The sequence below is a fragment of the Ctenocephalides felis genome, unplaced genomic scaffold, assembly GCF_003426905.1.
Source record: "Ctenocephalides felis isolate EL2017-DRISC unplaced genomic scaffold, ASM342690v1 CF-g0.4_SCAFFOLD_03570, whole genome shotgun sequence".
NCBI lineage: Eukaryota > Metazoa > Arthropoda > Insecta > Siphonaptera > Pulicidae > Ctenocephalides > Ctenocephalides felis.
Window position 1 is genome coordinate 7,763,087 of NW_020539724.1, and position 27,354 is coordinate 7,790,440.

The 27,354-nt window shown below is 28.3% G+C and overlaps 1 protein-coding gene across 1 annotated transcript in view; it reads left to right on the plus strand.

Moving 5' to 3' along the window:
- The window catches only part of LOC113382858 (lachesin-like), a 589,134-nt gene extending 562,341 nt beyond the window's left edge, over positions 1–26,793 (plus strand). The window contains exons 15-17 of the mRNA XM_026621105.1: positions 25,154–25,284; positions 25,597–25,715; positions 26,764–26,793. The gene's annotated coding sequence lies outside the window, so the exon portion shown is untranslated. The remainder of the gene's footprint in view (positions 1–25,153; positions 25,285–25,596; positions 25,716–26,763) is intronic.
- The last annotated feature ends 561 nt before the right edge of the window (positions 26,794–27,354 follow it).

A 27,354-nucleotide genomic window follows, 5' to 3' on the forward strand; every position in this document is an offset into this window, starting at 1 on the left:
TATTAAAAACTAAAACTTCAAAGAATTGTTTATCAATTTGGAACCATTTGAGTCCTCGGGAGCAACAAAATTCGAAAATGTCCATATTAAGGGCCACCCTAATGTACATACATAAATTTTTAATTTAAATGTATATATATAAATGATGATAGAGGTTTGCAGATTTATATAATCTGCAATTCTTCAATTCGTACAAAATGCAATCTATAGAAATTTGTTGATCTAGTTATCTAGTACAACATGTGACAAATCAGTGACTTCCAACATGCTCCCATAAAAAATTAAAATACGGCAGTTTTATATATGTAATAATAGTTTCATTTATTTAATATTTAAATCGAAATTGATATACTTAAATTTTTGAAAAATCAGTTGCATTCAAAGAATCAATGCTCAAAAAACTCAAAACAAAAACCTATGACAAGACGAATATTATTCATTGCATTAAAATTTTTTATTTTATTAAAATAAAATCGCGATAAAATCATTTGAATTTTACATAAATTTCATGTGGTTAAGTAGTAGATGATATGGTATTTGCATCAGAAGTTCTATGTTCGATACCTGCCCTCGGACAGTGTGGTGTCAAGCAATAGTAATATCAGTTTTCAATGGGAATATATATAGGAATTTATTTTTTAAAGAAAATAGCCCTTGCTCAGCATTGCTGCACCGAAAAAAAATTCATCAGTATTACAGAAACTGTAATAATAGAATCATAAAGAGATTGGATAACCATTTGGGTTGCCACGTGGTTTTGGATGTCTGATAGTCAAATGCTGATCGCTTTTAAAAATATAACAGAAATTATAATAAAATCATGAAGAAAAAAGACAACCATTTGGGTTGCCATCTATAAAGGCACGTGGTTTAAGAAGTCTAATCGTCGAATTCTGTTTTATTTGAAAATATATATAAAAATATGATTTGATTCAATTAGTATTATAAAAATTGTACTAATAGAATCATAAAGAGATGAAATAATCATTTGGGTTGCCATCCATAAAGCCACGTGGTTTTGGAAGTCTGATGGTCACATGCTGATCGCTTTTGAAAATATAACAGAAATTGTAATAATAGAATCATGAAAAAAAGACAACCATTTGGGTTGCCATCTATAAAACCACGTAGTTTTGGAAGTCTGATAGTCAAATGCTGATCCCTTTTGAAAATATAACAAATTGTAATAATATAATCATGAAGAGTTAGGATAACCATTTGGGTTGCTATCTACAAAGCCACGTGGTTTAAGAAGTCTGATCGTCGAATTCAGTTTCCTTTGAAAATATATATAAAAAAATTCTGTAACTCTACAAACAAAATTACAATTGAATTTTTCACGACTTACAAATTCGTCGTTCTCAATTAGAGAAAGGACTATTATAAAAATGTCAGTTTCCTCAATAATGCTAAAGAAAAAAAATTATCCGTGCGTCTATATCTATCTTGCAGGAACTGATGACAGTAACATAGAAAATCAGAGCGGAAATAATTAATTCGCAAAGAAACACGTCTTATCGGCGTATATCTTAATTTATTTTTTAATTAAAACACTAACAGATTTACCGACATACAAAAAGTGTTAGAAATAAGGCAAACTTCCTGAACAGATGATTAAATGATATTTGTAATTTGTAATAGATACATAATTTATTACTGTGACACGGAGGTAGATAAATTATAATTTTTTGTATCAGTGGTCATTTAATTGGTAACGCGATGAAAAAAGGAATCATACCAAATGAAATAAGATATTCAAAAAAAAAAATCAAATTATTTTTTTGAACTGAAGGTTTAGATAAAAATTAAAAAATGCGTTAAATTGAAGGAATTCACGTTTGTGCGATAAAAAAAATACAAAAATTGTGAAAATGTAAAGACATCGACTCAATTTCACGTTTATTTAAACTGGTATCAAAATAATTTGAAATGAAATGTAAGATCCAACAAAATAAAATAATTAGTTTGAAATTAGAATCAAATCAATTTATCATTGGAATATTCCAAACGTGCTTCATATTTTTATCAAATGCGCAGTTGATATTGCCGAATTTCTCGAGGTCATTTCTATGAATCATTCTAGAAGTCTGCCCTACTGTGTCAGTAACGATTGCATAATACATGCATTCAAAACAATGCAAAGCCGACCATATTATTCAAATTGTATGAATTCTTATCTAACTTTAGTTTCGAATGCACAAAAGATCACAAATTGTGAGCACAAGCAAGAGAAATCCACCCAGCATTTTCATATCCAAAAATATGAAAATTTTATTTAATTCGCAAGTAGAGGCTTTTGGAGTTCAATGTTCCAGTTAACAAAAAAACAAATGTATAAAATAAAATTATAAATCCTACCTTGCTTTCTGCAAGTAGATCAAAAACTCATCATGGCGTCCTACAAAATCGGATGGAGATCCAGTACGCCATCAAAAAAATCACTTAATCGGAAAATTAAAAAAATAAAGTCAATATGAAAAGAAATTTCAGAAATATCTAGAACAAAAGACTTGCTCGGGTAGTTGGCGCGTAAATGGACGACGCCAAAAAACATGTGCTCAACCACAAAGGGTCATTGTGCAAATATTAGGAAAAAATGGCGGAAGATATCACCATATTGCAAATATAACACACCTTCCCATTAACCATCATCATCACCCAAGCCAATTTCAATCAACAGTTCAAATATCAGAAAATTCTATTTAATTCGCAAGTAAAATAATTTCGATTTCAGATATGCAATTCCCTAATATTATAATACCGATGCATTAAATAAAATTATAAATCCTACCTTGCTTTCTGCAAGTGACCTCGAACTCCAACATGGCGTCTCCAAATCGGATGAAAGTCCAGTCCAGCAAACCGACATTATTAAATATTTACATGATCAACTCCATTTACGTACACTTACAAATCAATGAAATTTAAAAATTACACCACTTCATCGTAGAAGTTGAAAAAAAAAATTAAATATCGAACTAAATTTCAGCAATATGTTGAAGCACTTACTCGTGTGGTCGGCAGGCAAATGGACGAGCGCCAAACGGCATGTGCTTAAGGACAAAGGGCAAGTGTCTAAATATTTGTCAATAAGGCCAGCAGATGCCAGCACAATTTCGCAAAGATAACATCCCTTCCAGGGGCAATTTTATAAAAACCAATTTAGAGTAATGATTAGAAATTTTGCTCTGAATTGGTTTTTATAAAATTGCCCCTGGAAGGGATTTTATATTTGCAAAATTGTGCTGACATCTGCTGGCCTTAGTGACAAATATTTGGACACTTGCCCTTTGTCCTTCAGCATATGCTGTTTGGCGCTCGTCCATTTGCCTGCCGACCACACGAGTAAGTGCTTCGACATATTTCTGAAATTTAGTTCGATATTTAATTTTTTTTTTTTTTTTTTTAACTTTTACGATGAAGTGGTGTAATTTTCAAATTCCATTGATTTGTAAGTGAACGTAAATGTAGTTGATCATGTAAATATTTAATAATGTCGGTCTACTGGAATGGACTTTCATCCGATTTGGGGACGCCATGATGGAGTTCGAGTCACTTGCAGAAAGCAAGGTAGGATTTATAATTTTATTTAATGCGTCGGTATTATAATGATATTAGGGAGTTGCATATCTGAAATCGAAATTATTCTACTTGCGAATTAAATAGAATTATAATAGATTGAAATTGGCTTGGGTGATCATGATGGTAATGGGAAGGTATTCTATATTTGCAACGTGGTGATATCTTCCGCCATTTTTGCCTAATATTTGCACAATGACCCTTTGTGGTTGAGCACATGTTTTTTGGCGTCGTCCATTTGCGCGCCAACTACCCGAGCAAGTGATTTGTTCTAGATATTTCTGAAATTTCGTTTCATAGTTAATATATTTTTTTAATTTTCCGAATAAGTGGTGAAACTAATTGATTTTTTTGTGAGAGTAAATGCAAATGGAATTGATATTACGTGTCTTTGAACAATGGCGTACTTCCGATTTTGGAGGACGCCATGATGAGTTTCCGATCTACTTGCAGAAAGCAAGGTAGGATTTATAATTTATTTTATACATTTTTTTTGTGAACTGGAACATTGATCTCCAAAACCCTTTACTTGCGAATTAAATAAAATTTTTATTTTTTGGATTTGAAAATGTTGGGTGGATTTCTGTCGGATCACCTTGTGCTCACAATTTGTGATCTTTTGTGCATTCGAAACTGAAGTTTGATAAAATTTCATACAATTTGAATAACATGGTCGACTTTGCATTGTTTTGAATGCATGTATTATGCAATCGTTACTGACACAGGCAGACTTCTAGAATGATTCATAGAAATGACCTCGAGAAATTCGGCAATATTAACTGCGCATTTGATAAAAATATGAAGCACGTTTGGAATATTCCAATAATTGAAGTTACTTTGTAACTATATTAGTAATGATAAATTGATTTTAATTTCAAATTATTTTATTTTTTTGAATCTTACATTTCATTAAAAATTATTTTGATACTGGTTTAAATAAACGTGAAATTTTGAGTCGATGTCTTTACATTTTCACAATTTTTGTATTTTTTAACGTGAATTCCTTCAATTTAAAGATTTTTTTATTCTGATCTAAACTTTTAGTTCAAAAAAATAATTAGTTTGAATTTTTTTTTTGAGAAGTTTTCTCATTTGTTATGATTCCCTTTTTCATTGCGTTACCAATTAAATGACCACTGATACAAAAAATTATAATTTATCTACCTCCGTGTCACAGTAATAAATTATGTATCTATTACAAATTACAAATATCATTTAATCATCTGTTCAGGAAGTTTGCCTTATTTCTAACACTTTTTGTATGTCGGTAAATCTGTTAGTGTTTTAATTAAAAAATAAATTAAGATATACGCCGATAAGACGTGTTTCTTTGCGAATTAATTATTTCCGCTCTGATTTTCTATGTTACTGTAATCAGTTCCTGCAAGATAGATATAGACGCACGGATAATTTTTTTTCTTTGGCATTATTGAAGAAACTGACATTTTTATAATAGTCCTTTCTGTAATTTAGAACGACGAATTTGTAAGTCGTGAGAAATGTAATTGTAATTTTATTCTTCGAGTCACAGAATTTTTTTATATATTTTTTTCAAAGGAAACAGAATTCGACGATCAAACTTCTTGAACCACGTGCCTTTATAGATGGCAACCCAAATGGTTGTCTTTTTCTTCATGATTCTATTATTACAATTTCTGTTATATTTTCAAAAGCGATCAGCATTTGACTATCAGACTTCCAACACCACGTGATTTTATAGATGGCAACCCAAATGGTTATCCTATCTCTTCATGATTCTATTATTACAATTTTTGTAATACCGATTAATTGTTTCTAAAGTCAAGTCATTTTTTTATATATATTTTCAAAGGAAAAAGAATTCGACGATCAGACTTCTTGAACCATGTGGCTTTACAGATGGCAACCCAAATGGTTGTCTTTTTTCTTCATGATTCTATTACAATTTCTGTTACGTTTTCAAAAGCGATCAGCATTTGACTATCAGACTTCCAAAACCACGTGGCTTTATAGATGGCAACCCAAATGGTTGTCTTTTTTCTTCATAATTATATTATTACAATTTCTGTTATATTTTCAAAAGCGATCAGCATTTGACTATCAGACTTCCAACACCACGTGACTTTATAGATGGCAACCCAAATGGTTATCCTATCTCTTCATGATTCTATTATTACAATTTTTGTAATACCGATTAATTGTTTCTAAAGTCAAGTCATTTTTTTATATATATTTTCAAAGGAAAAAGAATTCGACGATCAGACTTCTTGAACCACGTGACTTTATAGATGACAACCCAAATGGTTATCCTATCTCTTTATGATTCTATTATTACAGTTTCTGTAATACTGATGAATTTTTTATTGGTGCAGCAATGCTAAGCAAGGGCTATTTTCATTAAAAAACAAATTCCTATCTATAATCCCACTGAAAACTGATATCACTATTGCTTGACTCAGGCTGTCCGAGGCGGGTATCGAACATAGAACATCTAATGCAAATGCCATATCATCTACTACTTAACCACATGAAACTCGTTTAAAATTTAAATGATTTCATCGTAATTTTTTTAATAAAATAATAAATGTTGATGCAAAGAATGATATTCGTCTTGTAATAGGTTTTTGTTTTGCGTTTATTGAGCATTGATTCTTTGAATGCAACTGATTTTTCAAAAATTTAAGTATGTCAATTTCGATTTAGATATTAAATAAATGAAACTATTATTACATATATAAAACTGCCATATTTTAATTTTTTTATGGGAGCATGTTGGAAGTCACTGATTTGTCACGTGATGTGGAAGATCAACTAGATCAATAAATTTTTGATTGCATTTTGTACGAATTGAATAATTATGGATTTTTTGTAATTTTGCAAACCTCTGTCAATATTGTCTTCATTTTATTTCAAAATTTATGTATATACATATGTAATAACCACTCGGATGAACAAAGCAAATATTAGTAAACAAATCTTTCGGTTTTCTGGTGAGTGGAGCGAGTGTAGTCGAATGCAAGTGGTCTTCAAGTAATTCCAAATATAAAGTGTAATATACATATATATATATATATATATATATATATATAATGTATATCATCTGGATGTACATAGAATACAGAAATAAACCAAACATCAAAGAAATATCCCTGCATTCCATTGCACGATTGCACGCAGTAATATATTACTCATAAAAAGGCACAGTCTCAACTCTTCCACGGACTTCAGAATTTCAATTTTACGATTCCTCTCAGAATATTGCATATTCCTGCATATTTATATATCTGTGTGTGAATAAATGTCAACAATTTATGGAATAAGAGAATCACTTAAGTACTTACTAATAGGCTTAGAGATTTTTTTATAATCGAACTAATTGATATCATAGAAATTGTGATTTTTTTTTTCGATTTGTTTTTATATTATACAAGTCATATGCAGACTGATTTTCACATCGAAAATAATGAGAATTTTGTAAAATGATTATCACGTATTTTAATACATATTATGTAATATGTACCTTGAATTTAATGTCATGGGTTCTCCAATGATTGGTTGTTCCCTCAATAAGTATTATGTATTTTTACTAAAATTTTATATAGATTTTTTTACTATTTTTTTTAAATATATTTTCCTTTATTTTAATAATATTCATGCGTTTCTGTAACATCCTTTATTCAATGAAAAATACGATTTGCAAACAAGAATTCCGGCATAAATTGTAAAAACCATTCTTAAAATCAAATTTCTTGGTTTTATTAGTTTTCTCCAAATAGATTGAAAAATTAATGCTATTATTTTCTAGCTAATTAAAAAATACTGTTTGTTTTGTCGAAAGGATCTAGAAATATTTAAATATTTTAAACTATTAGACAAATTGGCCAAACGACTTTCTCGGTTTTATTAATTTTTTCAAAATAGATTAAAAAGTATATGCTCTTATTTTCTAGCTAATTGAAAAATAGCATTTTTTGTATTTATTTTGGAAGATCTAGAAATATTTAATTATCTAACTATGCTTAGACAAATTGGACAAACGACTTTCTTGGTTTTCTTAGTTTTATCAAAATAAATTAAAAAATTAATGCTATAATTTTTTACCTAAATAAAAATTTTTTTTGTTTCCTCTCGAGGGTCTAGAAATATTTAAATACCAAAAATCTAACAGATCAAAAACACCGTATTTTTTCAAAACAAACGTAATACAATTACAAACCACTTGAAATTTTCATTGCAGTTTTTGGATAAACTTTATACCTGAATTAGAATCTAGTATGTACCTTTTATTTACTTTTTTGTAAATCCCTGGAAAATCTAGAAATATTTAAATATCAAACTATGCTTAGACAAATTGGAGAATCGACTTTCTCGGTTTTATTAGTTTTAACAAAATAGATTAAAAAGTAAATGCTCTTATTTACTAGCTAATTCAAAAATAGCATTTTTTGTATTTGTTTTGGAAGATCTAGAAATATTTAAATATTAATTTATTCTTAAACAAATTAATTAAAAAATCGTTTTCTTCCGAAGATATAGAAATATTTGATTACAAAATTTCTAGTAGAACAAATACCTGCATTTATTTTTTTTTGATAAACTTTTTATACCTAAATTAGAATCTAGTATACATTTTAAAAACTGAATTTTAGAATGTTACCAAATTATGTTTATTTAAAGTCTCAAGTCATTGAAAAATCATTAACATTAACAATTTTTTTTAAATATATTTTCACAAGACTTTTAATTCGAATTTGAGGCTCTTCAGAACTTCTGCCTTCCAAATTTTTAAGAATGTAGTGAGAACAGAGAATTAGAATTTTTATAACTAATTTTTATTTAAAATTAGTAATCAGTTGCTAGCATGAATTTATTTTTGTTCTATTACAATCAAATTTAAGATTTTATAAAATATTAGATGGCGATACTAGAGTTTGGTTCAGGCCCTTTACTCGATGAACTTCGGTTTGTGTTACGATTACGAGTATATTTTGTAGATTAAGAATCAATTATCTAAATGTTTATATTAAATCTATCTCAACCCTAATCATCTATTTATCGATACAAATTTATTATATATGCAAAAGCCCGTATAAATGCAATTAGTTCCATACGGGACCCCATGATACATCAACTTGTTCCTATATATATAATTTATCAATCTATCATAGCTTTTTAAATAACGGTGAAATAGGAATCCATGTTTCCAATTGATAGCACATCCTAGTTGTCAATTATATGCACACCTTTACTATACAGATTCTAATTACAATTAATATTTGCTTTTATTCTGAAGGTACTCATTTTGTATATTATCTATTAGCAGGTTTTCAATGAGGCATGTATAGCCTAACTATATACGCCCATAGGACTTTTTACACAATAAAATATAGATGTTTGTTTTTTATTTTACCAGCTTCTGATTCTTGATTTACGATGTGAAAATTAGTCAGCGTATAATCTTGACTTATACGAGGTGGTAATAATTTTTCTTCAGAGAGTAATTTTTATTTTTATTTATGATTTCAAAGATATCTATCCATGGATTTTTAAACAATTTGGTTATTTTATATATTTATTTTATTTATTTATAAATGACAATTTCATGAATTTAATATTTTTTCACAACTAATATTTTTTTTAATGAGAACTATATGTTCTGTACGTTGTATAGAACTTAAGTTAGTACAAGACTACAACCCAATGGTTGACCATTCTCTTTCTGATAATTCATTAAAAATATTTTTAATACTGATGTATATATATATATATATATATATATATAGCAATGCCCTCGAAAGGCTATTTTCACACTAGATCATGTTTGCGATTTATATCAAAGTCTGTTATAACTGCTTGATAACAAACTAGCCAAAACAGTTGTCGAATCCAGAAAATTTTATTTTAATGAAAACTATCTGTTTCATATAAGTTGTTGTGATAATTTAAGTTAGTTTAATAAGGCAACCCAATAGTTGACCATTCTTTCTGATAGTTCATTAAATTATTTTTAATACTGATGTGAATATTTATAGCAATGCCTCCGAAAGGCTATTTTTACTTGATCGTATTTGAATTTTTTAATCTCTAATTAGTCTGTTATTAGTACTTGATAACAAGCTAGCCAAAATAGTTGTCGAATCCAGAAAACTTTATTTTGAGATATATCTTTTCTATACGTTATTGTGATAATTTCTCGAGTTAGTTTAAGATGGCAACTCAATGGTTGACACCCAACAAATTCTCTTTCTGATTGTTCGTCAAATATATTTCTAATACTGATGTGAAAATTTTAGCAATGCCCCCGAAATGCTATTTTTACTTTTTGATCATATTTAAAAATTTTAATCTCTAATTGCATTATTACTGTTATTACTGCTTGATAACAAGTTCGCCAGAGTAGTTAAAAATGCGAAAACATTTTAGTTAGGTGTATACTAATATTTTGAATTCGACTTCAAGCACACCAAATAATAATACATTGTTTTATGAAAATCAATATTTTAGATCGCTTAAACTAAATTTACTTAAACTATCTAGTTGTTTCTAGGATCTCTTCACAAACTTGAAAATTGTTTTTTTTAGTGGTATAATGATTTTTTAAATCTACCAATAGTAATAATGCATTTTTATATTTAAGCCAATTAGGAAAGTTCTTTTTAATATTTGCTCCTTTTCTTTCCATTATGGACATCTACAAAATTTTGATAGTAGGTACTCAGGTCTAAATCGAATGCCAATTCAATTGGTAAATTAGAATTAGAAAAGTAACTTACAAAACATTGCTGAAACAATTACTATCTGTACAACTCATTATTTATTTATACGTTCTTTCTATTATATTTTGCTTAGCATTACAATCGATTATTTTCTAATTTTATCAAGCCCTCCTGGAGCAAGTTGATGCACCAAGATACTTTTGTTGCATTTCGTGTATACATTACATATACAACGTTGCCAAATTTAGCCACATTTTCAACACATTTCACAACAAATCCATTAAATTTTCATCATTTACAAATAATTTTTATTATTAAAAATCGAATTAATGAATATTTTTCTCACCAGAAGCCTCGTTGTAGTAGACGCTAACGCGTTCGAGTTGAAGGTCGCTCTCGCCGTGATAAATGCCACTTGGGTCGATACCATGTTCTTCGGAGATAATTTCCCAGAACTGCAAAAATAAATAAAAAATAATACATAACTATCAATCATTTTTGTTCGTCAGTCATTATAAATAAGTAAATGAAATTATAATCAGACATATGCGTGGAATGATAAAGTATTTGCGTTGATAACGCAGTAATCGCTTAATCTCTTTGGATGTGATTATTAATAGGTATTTTGATCTGAAATAAGCAAGATATTTTTATATCTTTAGAAATACTTGGTCAGTAATTTTAATTATTTATTTTTAACTGCAATCAGAACTTCATACATTCTACTAGCTTGTTGTGTTGACGTCTTGGACGACTGTCTTTTATAAATAGTAACCCAAATGTTTGTCCTAATCCTGATGAATTTATTACTACAATTTCTTTGACACTGATGATGCAGCAATGTTAGGTAAATGCTATTTTCATTTTAAAACATATTACTATTTATATTTTCAAGTAAAAACTGATGTCACTGATGTTGACATCAGGTTGTCCAAGGTGAACCTCATATCTGTTTCCTTAGCCAATAGGCCACGAGGATCCTAATTCCATTTATTGACTATATTTGATTATTCACAAATTTACCTCTGATTTGTGGTTTATTTCATTTACACTCAATAAGGTAATAAATAACGTTTTCTTGTGGTAATATTTTATGAGCTAGAAACCTCACAGAGGATAAATCATGGAAAATAAAACACTGCAACGTAAATTTCTCCGTAAAAAAACATCATAAAACGTGTCTTGGGAAGCTGTGGTTTTAATTTATAGTAGGTAAAGGTTGAAAAAGTTACATATGCTTTGATAATAGAAGCACATCATTTGGAGAAACATGAAGTAAAATTAGTGATTCATTGTCGACTGTTGATAATTTGACTGCAAATAATACCTACTTATAACATTATTTTTTAATTATACCTATTAAGTTTTTTTAGCCGTTCGAATTTAATTGCTCTTATTTTCATAACGATATAACTATTTTGCTATATTTATTAATCTTTGGAATTCTAAGTTATAATTTATGATTTTAGTCCAGCTAAGTATGCCAGGCTTATTGTGAGTTATCGAGATATGTTAATACTGTAGGCGTACGTAAATTTTAATTATAAAGTTAAATTTTATAGTTAATCCACTTCGCCTAGGCCTATACTATTTTAAACTATGATGCTTGATCACCATGCAAAACAAAATCGCAGAAGAATAGACTTCAGGTTCTCCTTGTTACTACATTTACATTTTGATACTGATGATGTAACGTTTGCTGATTTTTTTATTTCATTAATTATACTTATTATATTATTCAACAAATTAAGTGTTATAAATTATACAAAGTTTTGTATAGTTTTTTATACAAAATTCCTGAGTTCTATTATTCATCTCGGTTACCTCTTGCATACCTGTTAAGGCTGTACTAAAATTTTTAAATGCGATTCATCTGATTCTTAAAATTTTGTTAATTGCTTGTTTATACAAATTCATCCCATATTTACTTTTTTTTCTCTCATTTTGAAAATGATTTAAAATTGAAGCAAATCACTGAATCATTTAATTAGAACTCACCTTAATGCTTGAGAGAACAATAACACCTGCCGGATGACTATCGACACAAATCCATCAATATTTTTGCCTTAATTAAAAAAAAAATACAACTAGTACTGTATAAATCAAGTTAAAGATCGATTGAACAGTATTTTAATTTTTTTTTGTAAATTGTATTTTATTTGTTCTAAATAAAACAAACTTTGTGGGTACCTTCGCATGCCATTTATAAATGAATTTATTAGTCTTTTTATGTTTTTTGCAAATTGTGGTTAATCATAGAATTTATAATTAATTTTTTATTTGAATATCGAATTACTTAAATCAATACATTGAATAAAATTTTCATTCGTAATATGATTGGTAATCATATTGTATATTGAATAAATGCAATCCAATATTCATTCCAACCATTTTTCTTAAATTTGTTGTGTTTCGTTAATAAAATTTTTGTTTAGGTCATTGCCACCACAATAGTATTACTCATAGATAAACAAGTATAAAGTATTACTTTATTTACATTATTTTAGTATAAATTTTTATTTCATTATTATATAAATTATTTTTAAATTTACACTTGTCCAAAATTTCATACGGGTTTTATTTTTGAATTGAACAGCTGCGCGCAGAACTTTCTTTACTTACACTTACAAAAATAATTCAAAATTAAAAAAAAAATAATTAAGTCAATGTTTTGACATTTGTAAAAAACTATGTTTTCTGTCAGGGGAAGATGAAACACATGGTTAAGTAAGATTTATTATGGTTATCTCGAACGGGAATAGTTCTGATAATTTTATATGCTGGTTTGTAACGAGACATTAACTTGTAAATGAATTATGATGATTTTAGAACCATATCTATACTTATGACATTGCTTTCTTTTAACTATTTCAAGTTCAATTCAAAATGTGATGCATAAATCTTCACACTTTAATTATTTGCATAGAATATTTATGTAATGTTTATAATAATGCTTCAAATGATTAGTTCCATAAAAATTATAATAAATATTATAGATTATTCCGACATGACAACTTGTGTTGCCACATCACTCCCTTAATATTTTTTTAAGTGATGAAAAATTAAAAATTCAAAACCAGGAGTGATGTGGCAACACAAGTTGACCATATTAGAATAAATTTTCTTATGCTCTCTTACAATTATTTGGCTTTGAATGGTATTAACATAGTTAATGGACATACTTTTTTTACCAACAAACTTTAGTACAATTTCGTTTTTATTGTTTTCACAATATTGTTTTTATGAATGTTACAATTCAAAAATATACTAAGCCTGTTTCAAATTACCCTTCATAATAAAATTACGATTTCCAGAAGCAATTGTTATGATTACTCGTAGCAAACATGATAAATACAACTAATTTAACATCTACATTATCCGACTAATATTTCTTCATAATACAAATGAAAGTTATAAGTTCCTGTTAGGTTCGACCCATAATTATTCATAAAAAGCCTATTATTATAATATGTACCATCATAATGGGTTTATGTGGAATAATTTTCTCTGTTGTATACAGTCATTGTGATACTCTTTATTACAGATGGTAATTTAGAACATAAAATAAGATGAAAAAAATATAATGCAGGCTTACTGCTGGTTTTTTATTATTGTAGACGTCTGCATATGTATTAATTAATAAGTTTATTTAATTGCAGTATGGTAATAAAGTAAAGTTTTTATGTAACTGAATCGTAATATATACATTTTGTAACGTTGTTGCTATGAATGTTCGATCTTGACCTCGTCCAGCTCGGTATCAAGCAGTATAACAGATTTGCACTTTGAGTTATCTTATCTCAAGCGAAAATCGTATTTTGTGGGCATTGCTGCAACATACATACGCCAACATTATATGTTGTCCATTGGGTTGCCCTTTTTTGAGCTCAAAATACGTATAAATAATTTTACCTATTTCATTTATCTTATTGAACATATATGGAAAAAATGTGTACTTGAATCAAGTCTTAACAAACTTTGCCATTGTTCAATCCTAAATTCTGTCAGCTCGATATCAAGCAGTACAACAGATTTGCATTTTGTAATAGATATCAATTATCTCGAGCCAAAATAGTTTCTCGTGGGCATTGCTGCAACATCTAGCATAATCTACTCATATAATGTGGTTGTTCATTGGGTTGCCCTTTCTTAAGAGTTAAATATACGTATATTCTTTATTTCATTTATCTAATTGAATTTAATATATCCAAAAAAACGTGTACATGAATCAAGTCTTTAAAGAATGTGTGTCAAAAATTTCTAATTTTAGCGGTGAACAATCTTTTGCGATAAAATATAATTATTTTGCCATAGGTCATGTTATTAAGTGCAATTAATAATTCAAAATTAGTAAATTGAAATTACTGAATATGTATCTGCTAGCAAATAGAAATGACTAAGCTTTAATTATTAAAAAAAAAACAAATATTTCACCTTTTTCGTTTTAATTAAATTCTGAGCACCGAAGTGATTGTTTTAATTAAATTAAAATACTTTGAGTAATATTAACAAGATTTGTTTTTTAATTTTTCATTTAAAATTTGCTTTTGCCAGAAAATCTGATTTGCTTATTTTCTTTTGTTGAATTTCACAAGGTTTAAGAAACGATCGGGTCCACCCATTTCTCTATAACTAATAAAAAAGTGTAAAATATTTATATTTTTGCGCAAAAAGTCCTGGATACATTTTACTAATTTAAAACCCATCAGTTGTAACCGTTTTGAATTTTGGATGAAGATTGGCCAAGTAGTTTTTTTTCGTAATTGTTAGATTTTAGATGATTTTGGTGAAACTTTCGGATAGAGGTCTTAACGAACATCCATAAAATATATGGGTCTTTATAAAAGTTTATTTTATCAAAATTTATAAACGATAGCAATATTTGGTACTGATCTAGTTGGTTAGTTAAATGGAAGTTGTACCTAAGGCAAATTTCCACTTGCACCTAATTGTGCATTTCGAGGATTAATTTATTGAAACATAGAATTTCCAACCAAGCTTATTTAAATCTCCAACAGGAAGAAAAACAAACCATCTTTCTTATTTTAGTTTCGAGCACACCGAAAACCGAGTTTCCGCTATTTTTTTCATTTCTAGAAGTCTATTGAACTTGTATTCTGGAGATTCCAAATTTAGGAATCGCCTCAAAGATCTATTTATAAAATTTCTATGTGACAGAATGCGTTCTCGAACAGACGTTTCCATACGTGTAATTTTGAGTGCACCATTAAATATCTCTCTTAGGGTTTAGCGCAATAAATTACTTAAGAAGTCGAAAATAAAACACAGAACCGACTATTTATATGTAAGATTACAAAGTTTACTCGAACATGAATACATTTTAATTAATGTCGTAGTTAAAATTGTAAATACCGGCCGTAAATTCATTTATATGCGAGCGCGCTTCATTCTGCCACATAAAATTTATGGTATTGAGATTCCACGAGGAGCAGCTGATTGTAATAGAATCTGGATGAAATGCAGTTCTTTATTGCATAAATATTTTCAGAATAATTGAACATGGTGAAAATACATAATTGTTTTAGTAATGAACACAGTTTTGGTCTGAAAAATTAAATGCAGCTCCGTGAATGCTGCCGAATCTTCTGCAATTATTAGTTCGAAAAAATTAGATTTTTGAGAAAAATTTACTTTTTTTGAACAAAAACTTTTTGAAGAAAAATTTATTTTGAAATATTTTGGAAATTCTGAACTTTTTTTCAAAGCAATCGTACTGCTTTAACTGCATAGAAACGAAATATCGAAGCGCGTAAACGCCGCGTCGCCGTCTAACGGATAAACATTGGTACGGAACCCATAGGAATGCAAACAAAATTTATACTTATTGTTAAAATTTGTTTAAAATATCTGATAATTTGATGTGCATATGTCTAATGGTCATTTTTGACCGTTTTTTTTGGCATTTTTTCACTAGATCTCCAAACCCGCTAGACCTGTCTTCATGAAAATACAAGTAAAATGTTTTTTAAATCATTCAAATCGGACGCTCCGTTCTCCTAAAAACTAAGTTACCGTTTTTGGCTATTTTTTCCTCATATCTTCGGAACGGTTAGACCTGCCTCCGCCAAAAACTAATCAGCCACGTCTCCTTATCAATACGAATCGAATGTTTTTTTCATCCGTGTTCCCGAAATCGTCGACTAAAATTTGTATCCGCACATACACACATACACATACACATACATCCATTTTTTCTAAGGTATGCCAAAATGTTCAGAAGGTTTTGAAACGTATTTTCAATTTTTTTTGCCATTACTATAACTTGCCCTTCGCCAAGTTAACAATGGTTTATTTACTAGATAAATTATTATGGTGATTCCTGATGTCTCAATTTCTTTCAAGTTTTCAAAGTCAACGTACTTAAGTGGGTAAATGTACTGATATTAATAAGAGTCACAATATCACAAAACCGTGTGATTGAAAAGTCTTCCGTTTCCTGTTTCATCATACAAATACAGTAATTATCCAAGAAAAATAAATTTAACATTAATAGCATCAATAATGTTGGTGTTGGAGATCTGAAGAATAGATGCATTACTATCAATTATAATTATAATTGAGATAAAATTATCGAACTTGTGGTTCTTATTAGTACTGGTAGTCTACCCAAAGTAGTACATTTGGTTTCTTGATCTTGCAATGGCAATTTTGTGGTTAACACCAAGTTATGGATATCAGAATTTCCTAACGATCTGTTAAGTTTATTTATAGTGAATAACTATCAATTTATATGAGATGCGTTTAATTAATACAATATAATTTACATCGTGGTTTTAAATGGATTTTATCGCTATTCTTGCATGTTTTATGATACTAGAAATCGTCGGGTTGTTGCCACTTTATTAGGTTATAGCTGTTATTAACATATTATAGTCGTTTATGAAAGTAATTATTTCATGAAAAGGAAATCTTAACTAAAAAAGGAGCATAGTAATATATAATCAGTATGTAAATTGGCGGTGGATATTCGAAAAACATTAAGTTGTCAGGACATAAGATGGTAGAAAGCCTATGTTATTGAGGATATAAATTATATTAGTGGTTAGAGCAATGGGCTTCGAATTGGTATACCCATTTTGGACAGCAACAATATTTGTTGTTCATATTTTATAAACTGACACGAATTTTACTTGGGCCTAGTAGTTAAAGGTCTGAATGCTTATATGTAGTAGACTGCCTGATGTGTCAAGCATCAATTTTCTCTATAGATCAATAAAAAAATCATCAGTATTACAGAATTTGTAGTAATTTAAATGATTTTTAAACAATTATTCAAAGATATCTATCCACGGTGATTTGATTCATCACTTAAAGGTAGGACAACTCTTTGGGTTTTACCAGCCATCGTTTATCAGTTTCTAGGATTTTACATATTTTTATACGCATAAAGGAATTGTAGGAATAAAACGGATTTAATCAAATTTGTTTTATACATAACTGTATTTTACAATGTATGTATATTAAATTGCAGTTTATACTTTATGGTGCATGTGTCCGGCGTGTAAATGTATGTGCTTTTACCGCGTTCTATTAATTTAATCTTGTTTTATAGCTGGAAATACAAGCTATAATAAATCCTTAATTTAAGGAAACCGTTAATTAGCCAGCTCTTTACGCGTCTCTGATCTTGTTCCTTCATCAATTAAAGTTTTATCCCTTGGTGGCAGCGGAAAGATTATGAAAAAAAATTACAATTCTCAAATGTTTGCATTTTTTAAAAAAATCTGTTCAAATAATTCAAAGTATTTTCAAGTATCTTAAATATTATCTTATACTGACTTTTGGATAATTCTTTTTTTGAAGATTATTTTTCATAGGGTTCGTTCCCCCCAAACTCAAACTAATTCGTAATTTTTATATTTTATTACGACTGTTGAATCAAAATTTAAACAAGTTCCTAAACACATTTTGGCTGTGACGTTAAACTAATGCCAATACATCAATGTATTTTTTGTATTTTTAATTTTAATTATAGCTATTCAAAAAAAAGGCAGTAGTATTCACTTCCAAATGGATATTATGTGTCTATGACTCGATGTAACTAATTTTTCATAACAGTTCTCTTAGTATTCATAATTTGAATTTAATTACCCAGGTTGGATTTATGCACGTGATCTCTTGACATCGCAATTTCTTTAATTATTTTTTTTTATTTAAAAAGTTCTGGTCGCCACATAGATAATAGAGATCATCATACTTAAATTCAGCGATTGTTAAAGTTGTGATGAATAAATTCATTTTTGCTAACGGAAGATTGTATGTATTTCACTAAATTATTAATATAACCTTTTTATTCAAACTGAGTTCAAATATAAGAACGGTACAAAAAAAACACTATTCATTTATTGCATTTTTTTAGTACAATTTTTGTTAGTTCAATATAATTTGTCAAACATTATAAATTTTATGTATACATGCAGTTTTTGTAAATGATTTTTATCAAAGTTCCAATTTATGAACTTAATTAGTTATCTAATTAACATTTGTTTATTAACATTCTGAGCCTTGTTATAATGTTATGCAATTCTATTAATTATTAATCTAATAAATTTAATAAGCTCAAATGCAAAAATTATTCTTATATTTTCCAAAAGCATTTTTCATATTCAGTTTCTTCTCACGAAATGTAAAGCTTTGTAACGAAATTTATTTTGTTCATATATGCATTTCAAACATCTGCAGGAAATAAGTTTTAAACATTTTTTTTTTAAAAGATGAACCATAAAATAATTTTTGATTTTGTTTAGCAAGATTTTATAGGTTATCACGGATATTTTGAATCAAATCTTTTTAAGGCCTAATAATTTTACTGAAAACTTCAAACTACCTAGTTTGTATAATATTAAAACGTATCCTTAACTGTTAAGTGAATATTGAAGATATTAAAGCTCCAAAAGCTCGTAAAAAAGCTCTGCAGTAACTCTAAACTAAATCAAAAACTACATTCCCAGTATTTTTCATTTCCAGTTCCTTTTCGAAAAACAAAAAGCTCTTTGTAACAAATTTTTAATTCAGAATAGCATTTCAAATATAATTAGAAATAAATGTTTTAACCAATTATTTTTTGTGTGAGAACCTTACTCGTTTGGAAGAATCTTAAAATAATTTGTATGACTTTCTTCAGCAAATAAGATTTTACATATACAGAAACACATACGAAGAAAATGTTTAAGAAATTTATTTAAAATTATATTAAAAGTCGACGATTTCGGGAACACGGATGAAGCGATTTGAATAATTCAAAAAACATTCGATTCGTCTTGATAAGGAGACATGCTGATCAGTTTTTGGCGAAGGCAGGTCTAGCCGTTCCGAAGATATGGGGCATAAAGTGCCCCAAAAACGGTAACTAAGTTTCTAAGAGAATGGAGCGTCCGATTTGAGTAATTCAAAAAACATTTTACTTGTATTAACAAGTGAAAGAACTGATCAATTTTCATGAAAGCAGGTCTAGCGGTTTCGGAAATCTAGTAAAAAAAGTAAAAAAAAAATGCCATTTGGCGGTCAAAAATGATCATTAGACATTGCACATCAAATTATTTAAATATTTTGTAGATAATGATAAATTTTGTTCACATTCCTATGGATTCCGTACCAATGTTTATCCGCGCTTTGATATTTGTCTCTATGCAGTTAAAGCAGTACGATTGCTTTGAAAAAAAGTTCAGAATTTCCAAAATATTTCAAAATAAATTTTTCTTCAAAGTCTTTTTTTTCAAATAAAGGTAAATTTTGTCAAATTTATAGTTTTTGAAAAATCTAATTTTTGTTCAGAGTAAATTTTTTTCAAAAGTAATTTAAATCTTTTAAATAAAGTTATTTTTGGTACGGAAAGTTCCTGCAATTTACCTTAAGGCACGATGCCATGCGCCCCACTAGTTTCTAATTAATAATATTTAAAAATACATTTTACTATAACTAAAAATTAATTGTATGATTAAATATTTTAACAAATCTTGTACGAACCTTAGCACCGATTTGGTTTCCGCACTGTCCGGCTTGTAAATGCGCTATTTCCCTCATGTTTCCACCGACTGATTTGCTCAAAATTAAAAAAAAATCTTTACGAGTTTTTCAACAGAATGCACGTCAATATATTATTAAGATAATATCGTTAAAATAAAAAAAAATACAAATGATTGATTTGAAAATAAAACGTAAAAATCAGCCGAACTCCGCGCTCTAGAGCCAACAGCTAGAGACTGAATGCAAAGAAGGAATACGATGCGCTTGGCTCGCGCAGTTAACTATCTTTAAACGCACTGGAAGTGAGGACCGTCTATCTCTGACAAACCTAGAGATACGCGTGTACCACTGTTTCTCAATATTTGTGATGTTTTGAATTTGATTTTTTTTTAACTTCCCGTAGGGTAAGTTATAGGAGATCGCTAAAAAAATCGAAAATGAAATTTTTTGCTTATCTTTACGTTTTAAAGATTTCTGAACATTTTGGCATACCTTAATTTTTCGCCCACTATTTCGGGTGCACGATTCACCCAATTGAATGATCCAACTAGTGGGGCGCATGGCATCGTGCTTTAAGGCAAATTGCTGGAACTTCCCGTACCAAAAATTATTTTTTTAAAGATTTACATTTTTGAAAAAAATTTACTCTGAAAAAATTTGATTTTTGAGAATCTATAAATTTTTGACAAAAACTTCATTTTTTTTTTGAAAAAAAATGACATTTTGAAGAAAATTTATTCTGAAATATTCTGGAAATTCTGAACTTTTTTCAAAGCAATCGTACAGCTTTAACTGCATAAACACGAAATATCGAAGCGCGTAAGCGCCGCGTCGCCGTCTAACGGATAAACACTGTTGCGGAACGCATGAGAATGTAAACAAAATTTATACTATTGTTAAAACCTCTATAAAGTAACTGATAATTTGATGTACATATGTCTAATGAACATTTTTACCGTCAAATGGCATTTTTTTTACTTTTTTTTACTAGATCTCCGAAACCGCTAGACTTACCTTCATGAAAATTTGATCAATTCTTCATATTGTTACAAGTAAAATGTTTTTTGAATTATTCAAATCGGACGCTCCATTCTCTTAAAAACTGAGTTACCTTTTTGGCACTTTTTACCCCATATCTTTGAAACGGTTAGACCCGCCTTTGCCAAAAACTAATCAGCACATCTCCTTATCAATACGAATCGAATGTTTTTTGTATTATTCAAATCGCATCATCCGTGTTTCCGAAATCACACACACACACATACATCCATTTTTTCTAAGGTATGCCAAAATGTTCAGAAGGTTTTGAAACGTAAAGATACATAAAAATTTTCATTTTCGATTTTTTTGCGATTACTATAACTTGCTCTACGGGAAGTTAAAAAACGCTCGATTCCTATTGATGGAAAGACATGCTAATTAGTTTTGGCGAAGACAGGTCCAGTCATTTCGAAGATACTGGGCAAAACGTGCCAAAAACGGTAATACAATTTTTGAGAGAACGGAGCGCCCGATTAGAATGATTAAAAAAACCATCATTTCGTAATGATGGGGAGAAGTGCTCATTAGTTAAAAACCTTCTAACGTGCCATAAATATTATATATATATATATTATATATATATATATAGTATTTCAGTCAAATTTTTTAATCATATTCTAGTGAATATTTTTATAAATAATTCATTATCTAATCTATCTAACATTTACTATTATCATAAACATAAAAATATCAATTGAAAGAAGAGAAGGACGAAAATCCACATGCATAAATAAAAGAATACCAATCTTTTCCTATAAACTAAGTGCAAGTGGGTTTGCCTTACGTGGGTAATCTGGTGTGGAATTTAAAAAAAATCAATCTTTATTCAACAATGAATATATGTACAAGATTTTTGCGAAATTTAATTATTTTTGCAGGTGTTTCACCACCACAATCCTCATTTGTTTGTTGTATCCTTGTATAAAACTGTCTTTTTTGATACGATACTTGCGATTTTTCAATTTTTAGTGTCTTTATAGACTTGTATTAAGTATGAAGTAAACTCATCCACAAATTCAAATTCTTTACCATTAAAAAAAACGAAAATATCAAAAATTTAAAAATCACTTTTCATAGTTTAGTAGTTTCGTTTTATAGTTTGTATACAGAAAAAGTGGCAATTATTAATGAATATTTTAATGAAACCTATAAATTTTACTTCAAAACCTTCACCATTTGTATTGCTGCATTACTAGTCGTGTTCAAAAAATACTTTAAAATATCATATTTTTATATTTTTAAACTAATTAAAATTCTTTGCAAGTAATTAATACAACTTTAAAACATTACAGTAGTAAATTTAATAAACCCATCATACACTATATTGCTTAACATATTATTCATGTATTGTGCATTATCGATATTTTGCTTCTCGACTTCAATGAAACATTGAAATTCACAATTTACCAATACTTTTAGACTCATTTAATTTAGGTAAAAAATGTAGTCGAAATAACAATCTAAAAACAGTTTTATTTAAGCATTCATATCCATATTGAATCATTCACAATAGTGCAAATTTGAATTTAAAATGTACTAATCCTTCCATTGTATTTTCACTCTAATTTTTGAGTCTATTAGTTTAAAAACTCTCTATTACAAAATATAATTCAAATTAAATTAAATTAGGCACTGTCTAATGTTCTATAAGTACTTCATAGCATTCACATGCATTAGATTAAACTAAAGCACTACATTTCAAAACTCTTTGTAATAAACTATATTATACATCAAATTCATATTTCATATTTGAAAAATACAAAATAATGAATATTATAATAGTCATACACGTTGACTGTTGAATTTAAAATATATTAGGATATATTAAATTCTCAAATTGGTTAATAAAATGAGCAAAACGAAAATATTTAATAATATTACATGAAATTTCCAAAGAAAATTTTTAATCAACTACGTAATATGTAATTAAACCAGATTTCAATTCAATCTCTTTATCATATAAGATTACCACAATAAACAATTGTCAGAAATGTAATACTTAACCGATTTAACCATAATTTAACCATAAATAAGTGCATGGATTTAGCAGGCATAAATCAAACAAAAACAACTCGTTAGTAACTATTCATACATGCATTTACATATTTATTATAATTTTTGAGAATCTATCTACATTCAACGTGTGCTAGTACTCGCGACTGAATTGGCTCGAACAGAATTATTTCTGTATGCAGTTCTCTATGCACGCGCTTTTATTTTAACAAAAAATAAACGAAATAAATAAGTCTATACATTTATAAATAAAGAAAGATAACGCAAAACCAAGTCAGTAACGAGAGCATTGCGTCTGCTGCTAAGTCATTATTGCTATTTTCGTGTAGAACTCAAGTGGCTACAAATTGCAGAACCATACACAACTTTACACTTTGTCTTAATACACTTGCTTAAAACCCAAACATTGCCTCATCTCCATCTGATGAATTTTATTACTACCCTTTCTATGATACTAATGTTTTTATTTATGCTGCAATAACGGGTAAAAGCTACATTCACTGACAAATATATTGTCACTTATATACTTCCAAGTGAAAACCTATACCACAGCCACAAAGTAAAAAGATCATTTTAGTTGTTTGTAAATTATCAATAAATGCATTTAAAATTCTTCCGCTTACTAATATCGTTGATCAAATGAGCTTTTCTATCTCATAGTTTATTTTCAAGTAATATTAATGGTATTCGTATTTTTTTAACTGCTTGCCCTAAGTTTTATTAATTGCTTCAATTAAATTTAAAATTAAAATAAAAAACATTTATTATATATATATCTATATATATATATATATATATATATATAGATATAGATATTCGATATAAATATATATGGTAAAAATTTGGATATGTGATGGATAAATTTTGATATAAAAAATTGTATATTTGAATATATACATTCAGCAATTAAACCAGGAAATTTTTCCAATTTTTTATAAACACAAATTGTGTAGAAAATCATAACTAATGAATAATTATTTAATAATTAATTAAATTAATAAAAATGACAGAATTAAAGAGGGCATATTGCCCAATTTGAAAACATGTATAAAAAAGACCATTGATATTGCTTGGATGCAGATCGTCTTTCAATTTCATTAGGGAGTGTTTTAATGGTGTATATTTTTTTCTATATTTGCCTATATCGCATCAATTGGAAATCTATCTGAATCGCTAGCGAATACAAAATTTATTTGCTTAACGATCCTGGCTCGTGATGAACAAAAATAATTGTCAAACCAGGTTCGAGCATAATAATGTGATTCTATTTTGAATTTTGAGGATTTCAATTATTCTCAAATTCTTTAGAAGTAATTCTTTAGAAAGATTCTATAATGCTAATACGATCAATGCTTCTTATATGCAATATTTGTAAGTAAATGAAGCTGATGCATTAATTTAATTTAATGATTTTGGAAACAAAGTACTTTTTACAATTGAATATTATGATCACAATGAAATGTATTCAACATATTAAAAAAAATTCGGTATTTATTAATTATCATTCATACATTTTACACAGTTTGCTCTTTCAATTATAAAAGCCTCTGTAGTTTTATACAATCCCCCTGATGACAAGAAAATTCTGTGCTGATTCTGATTTTTACTTGTTTAAGACATAATATTAAAATGTTACATATAATTGCTGACGGCTGCTACGATTTAAAGTTTCCTAGGCCAAATGCTTTGAGGCTAGGTCGTCATGTGAACACTGAAATAATTTTATTTCTCATAACAAGAATTACTGTAATAATTAGTCAAAGATACGTGCAATATTTAATTTCAGATAAAGACATACAAAGAGTAATACAAACTTAGTATTACATTTTATATTTCAGCTCTGCTATAAAATAGAAGCTTGACAATAATCAATTGAATTATAAAAAATAAGTCAACTCTGGAATGAGAATCCCGTATTATCCTACTAGCTTGCTTGCTGCAGTAGACTTCTTAGCTTTATTAACTATCGGTAAGATAACAAAACAAGCATTTCTTATTTCGTAAGATACAAGTCCAATTATTTTTGTTTTGGGAAACCTAGAATATAATTATGCTTTAATATACACTTATAAAATACTACAAGGACAAGATCAATACATAGTCTTTCTAGAAACATACTCTAAGCTTCCATCCCTAATTGTTAACTGATAATGCTTACAGTTCAAATAAAATATGTAAAACTAATCACATAATAATCATATCTCAAAATAATTAAATATTCAAAATATTTGTACAAGATTTATTATATAGGCTCTGTATTGATACTTTTTTCTTGATACAGGTCGCTGATGAACCACAATTAAGAATGGCAACCCATAAGAGACGATATCTGCTGAAGGATCAAAAAGACTTTTCTGGAAACGCCTATTTATTAAACGGAATATGCCTAGAAACTTCAAGGTATGCAATTTATTTAATCATTTGCTATTTATTCATCTTAATATTCTGATATCGTCATTAAGAATTTATTCATATTTTTTTCATTTTATTTAATTTTTTTTTAATATATTTCACTTTCCATTATATTACAATAATGTGTAATAAATCTAGTTGGAGTACTAATAAATCACTCATAAATTAATTTTAGTCAAATATTTACACTGCATCGCAAAGATCATGTAACGTGTCTTAAAATACCGCTTACAAATAGTTCAATTTTTTCATTATTGACTTACTCATTCACGAGGTTTAATTATTCATTTATTTATGCATACAATTGATATTTTTACTGTTGTTTATTTTTATTTTTTTTACTTACCCATTTAATAATTTAAGAACTTTCGGTAGTTCCTCTACGATTATTGTAATCGGCCAAAATCGAAAATGAAAATTTTTGCATATCATCACGTTTCAAAAGTTTCTGAAAGTTTTGGCAAACTTGGAAAAATTTGATGTGTATGTGTTTGTTTGTGGATACAATTTTTTTTCTTATATGAAAAAATTGTACTTTTTGAGATACCGAAGCTTTCGATTTTATTTTTGATTTCAAAATTTTGAGTCTTTTATAAAATACGAATAATGATAGTGACATTATTTAAAATAATCTATTTGAAAATGTTCAATATTACTTGGATATTTTATTACGTTATGGGAAGTTCTAGCAATTTGCCTTAAGGCACAACGTCATGAACCACTAGCTTGTTTCTAAACTTATGGATTTATACATTTATCTATTCTTCGTTTCAATTATTTTGTTTATTTATATACTTTTCATATCAATTATTCATTTATTTTATTACTTATTTCGTTTATTCTTTTCAATTTGCCATTTTTCTACGAATTATTTATTTTTGGCATTTATCTGTTGTTTATTTTTAGTTTTATATATTTTTAATATTAATAAAAAATTAAATAATAAATTTGAATTAATTTTAATTTTATTGATTATTGTCTAATCGGACCAATTCGAATTTTTTTGCGCACGATGTCATTTTTGAGCCGTGTCAAGTGGCTCCGCCGGCGACTTGATTGGTCCACGCGGTTGTCAACTCGTTCATTTGTGTGATGGGCAGCAACGCAGGAGGACCTGCAGGACCAAAGGAGAGGACCCAGGGAAGTACCCAATAGTAATAAGTGTGTTATGAAAACGAGCAAAATTAAACAAATCATTGTCGGGTTCTCATTCATTCATTCGCATTTGTATCTATTGTATTTTAATTTTGCGCAATTTCTTTTAACAATTGGTCACATTGACACTAGATTGTGAACGGCATACGTAGTTTGGCGCGATCGTATCTATTTGACAAATACAACTTGTTGCTATATAATCAATTTTCTAAGTACTGCTTTGTTAGCGTATTATGTAATGTCATGATTCAGATAATTATTTGCATGCTAATATAGTAGTTTGGGGTAGTAGAAAGTTTTGTAGGTAGCATTCGTAGTTCTAGTTTTGACTGACACACTAACACAATAATCCACTATTAACAAGAATGTAATAAACTGAATCATTCGACATTATGTATAAATCATATAATCATTAAACTATTGTCAATTATAAACAACTGCTGCCGTTTGCAATCCATATAGCATTGCGCCA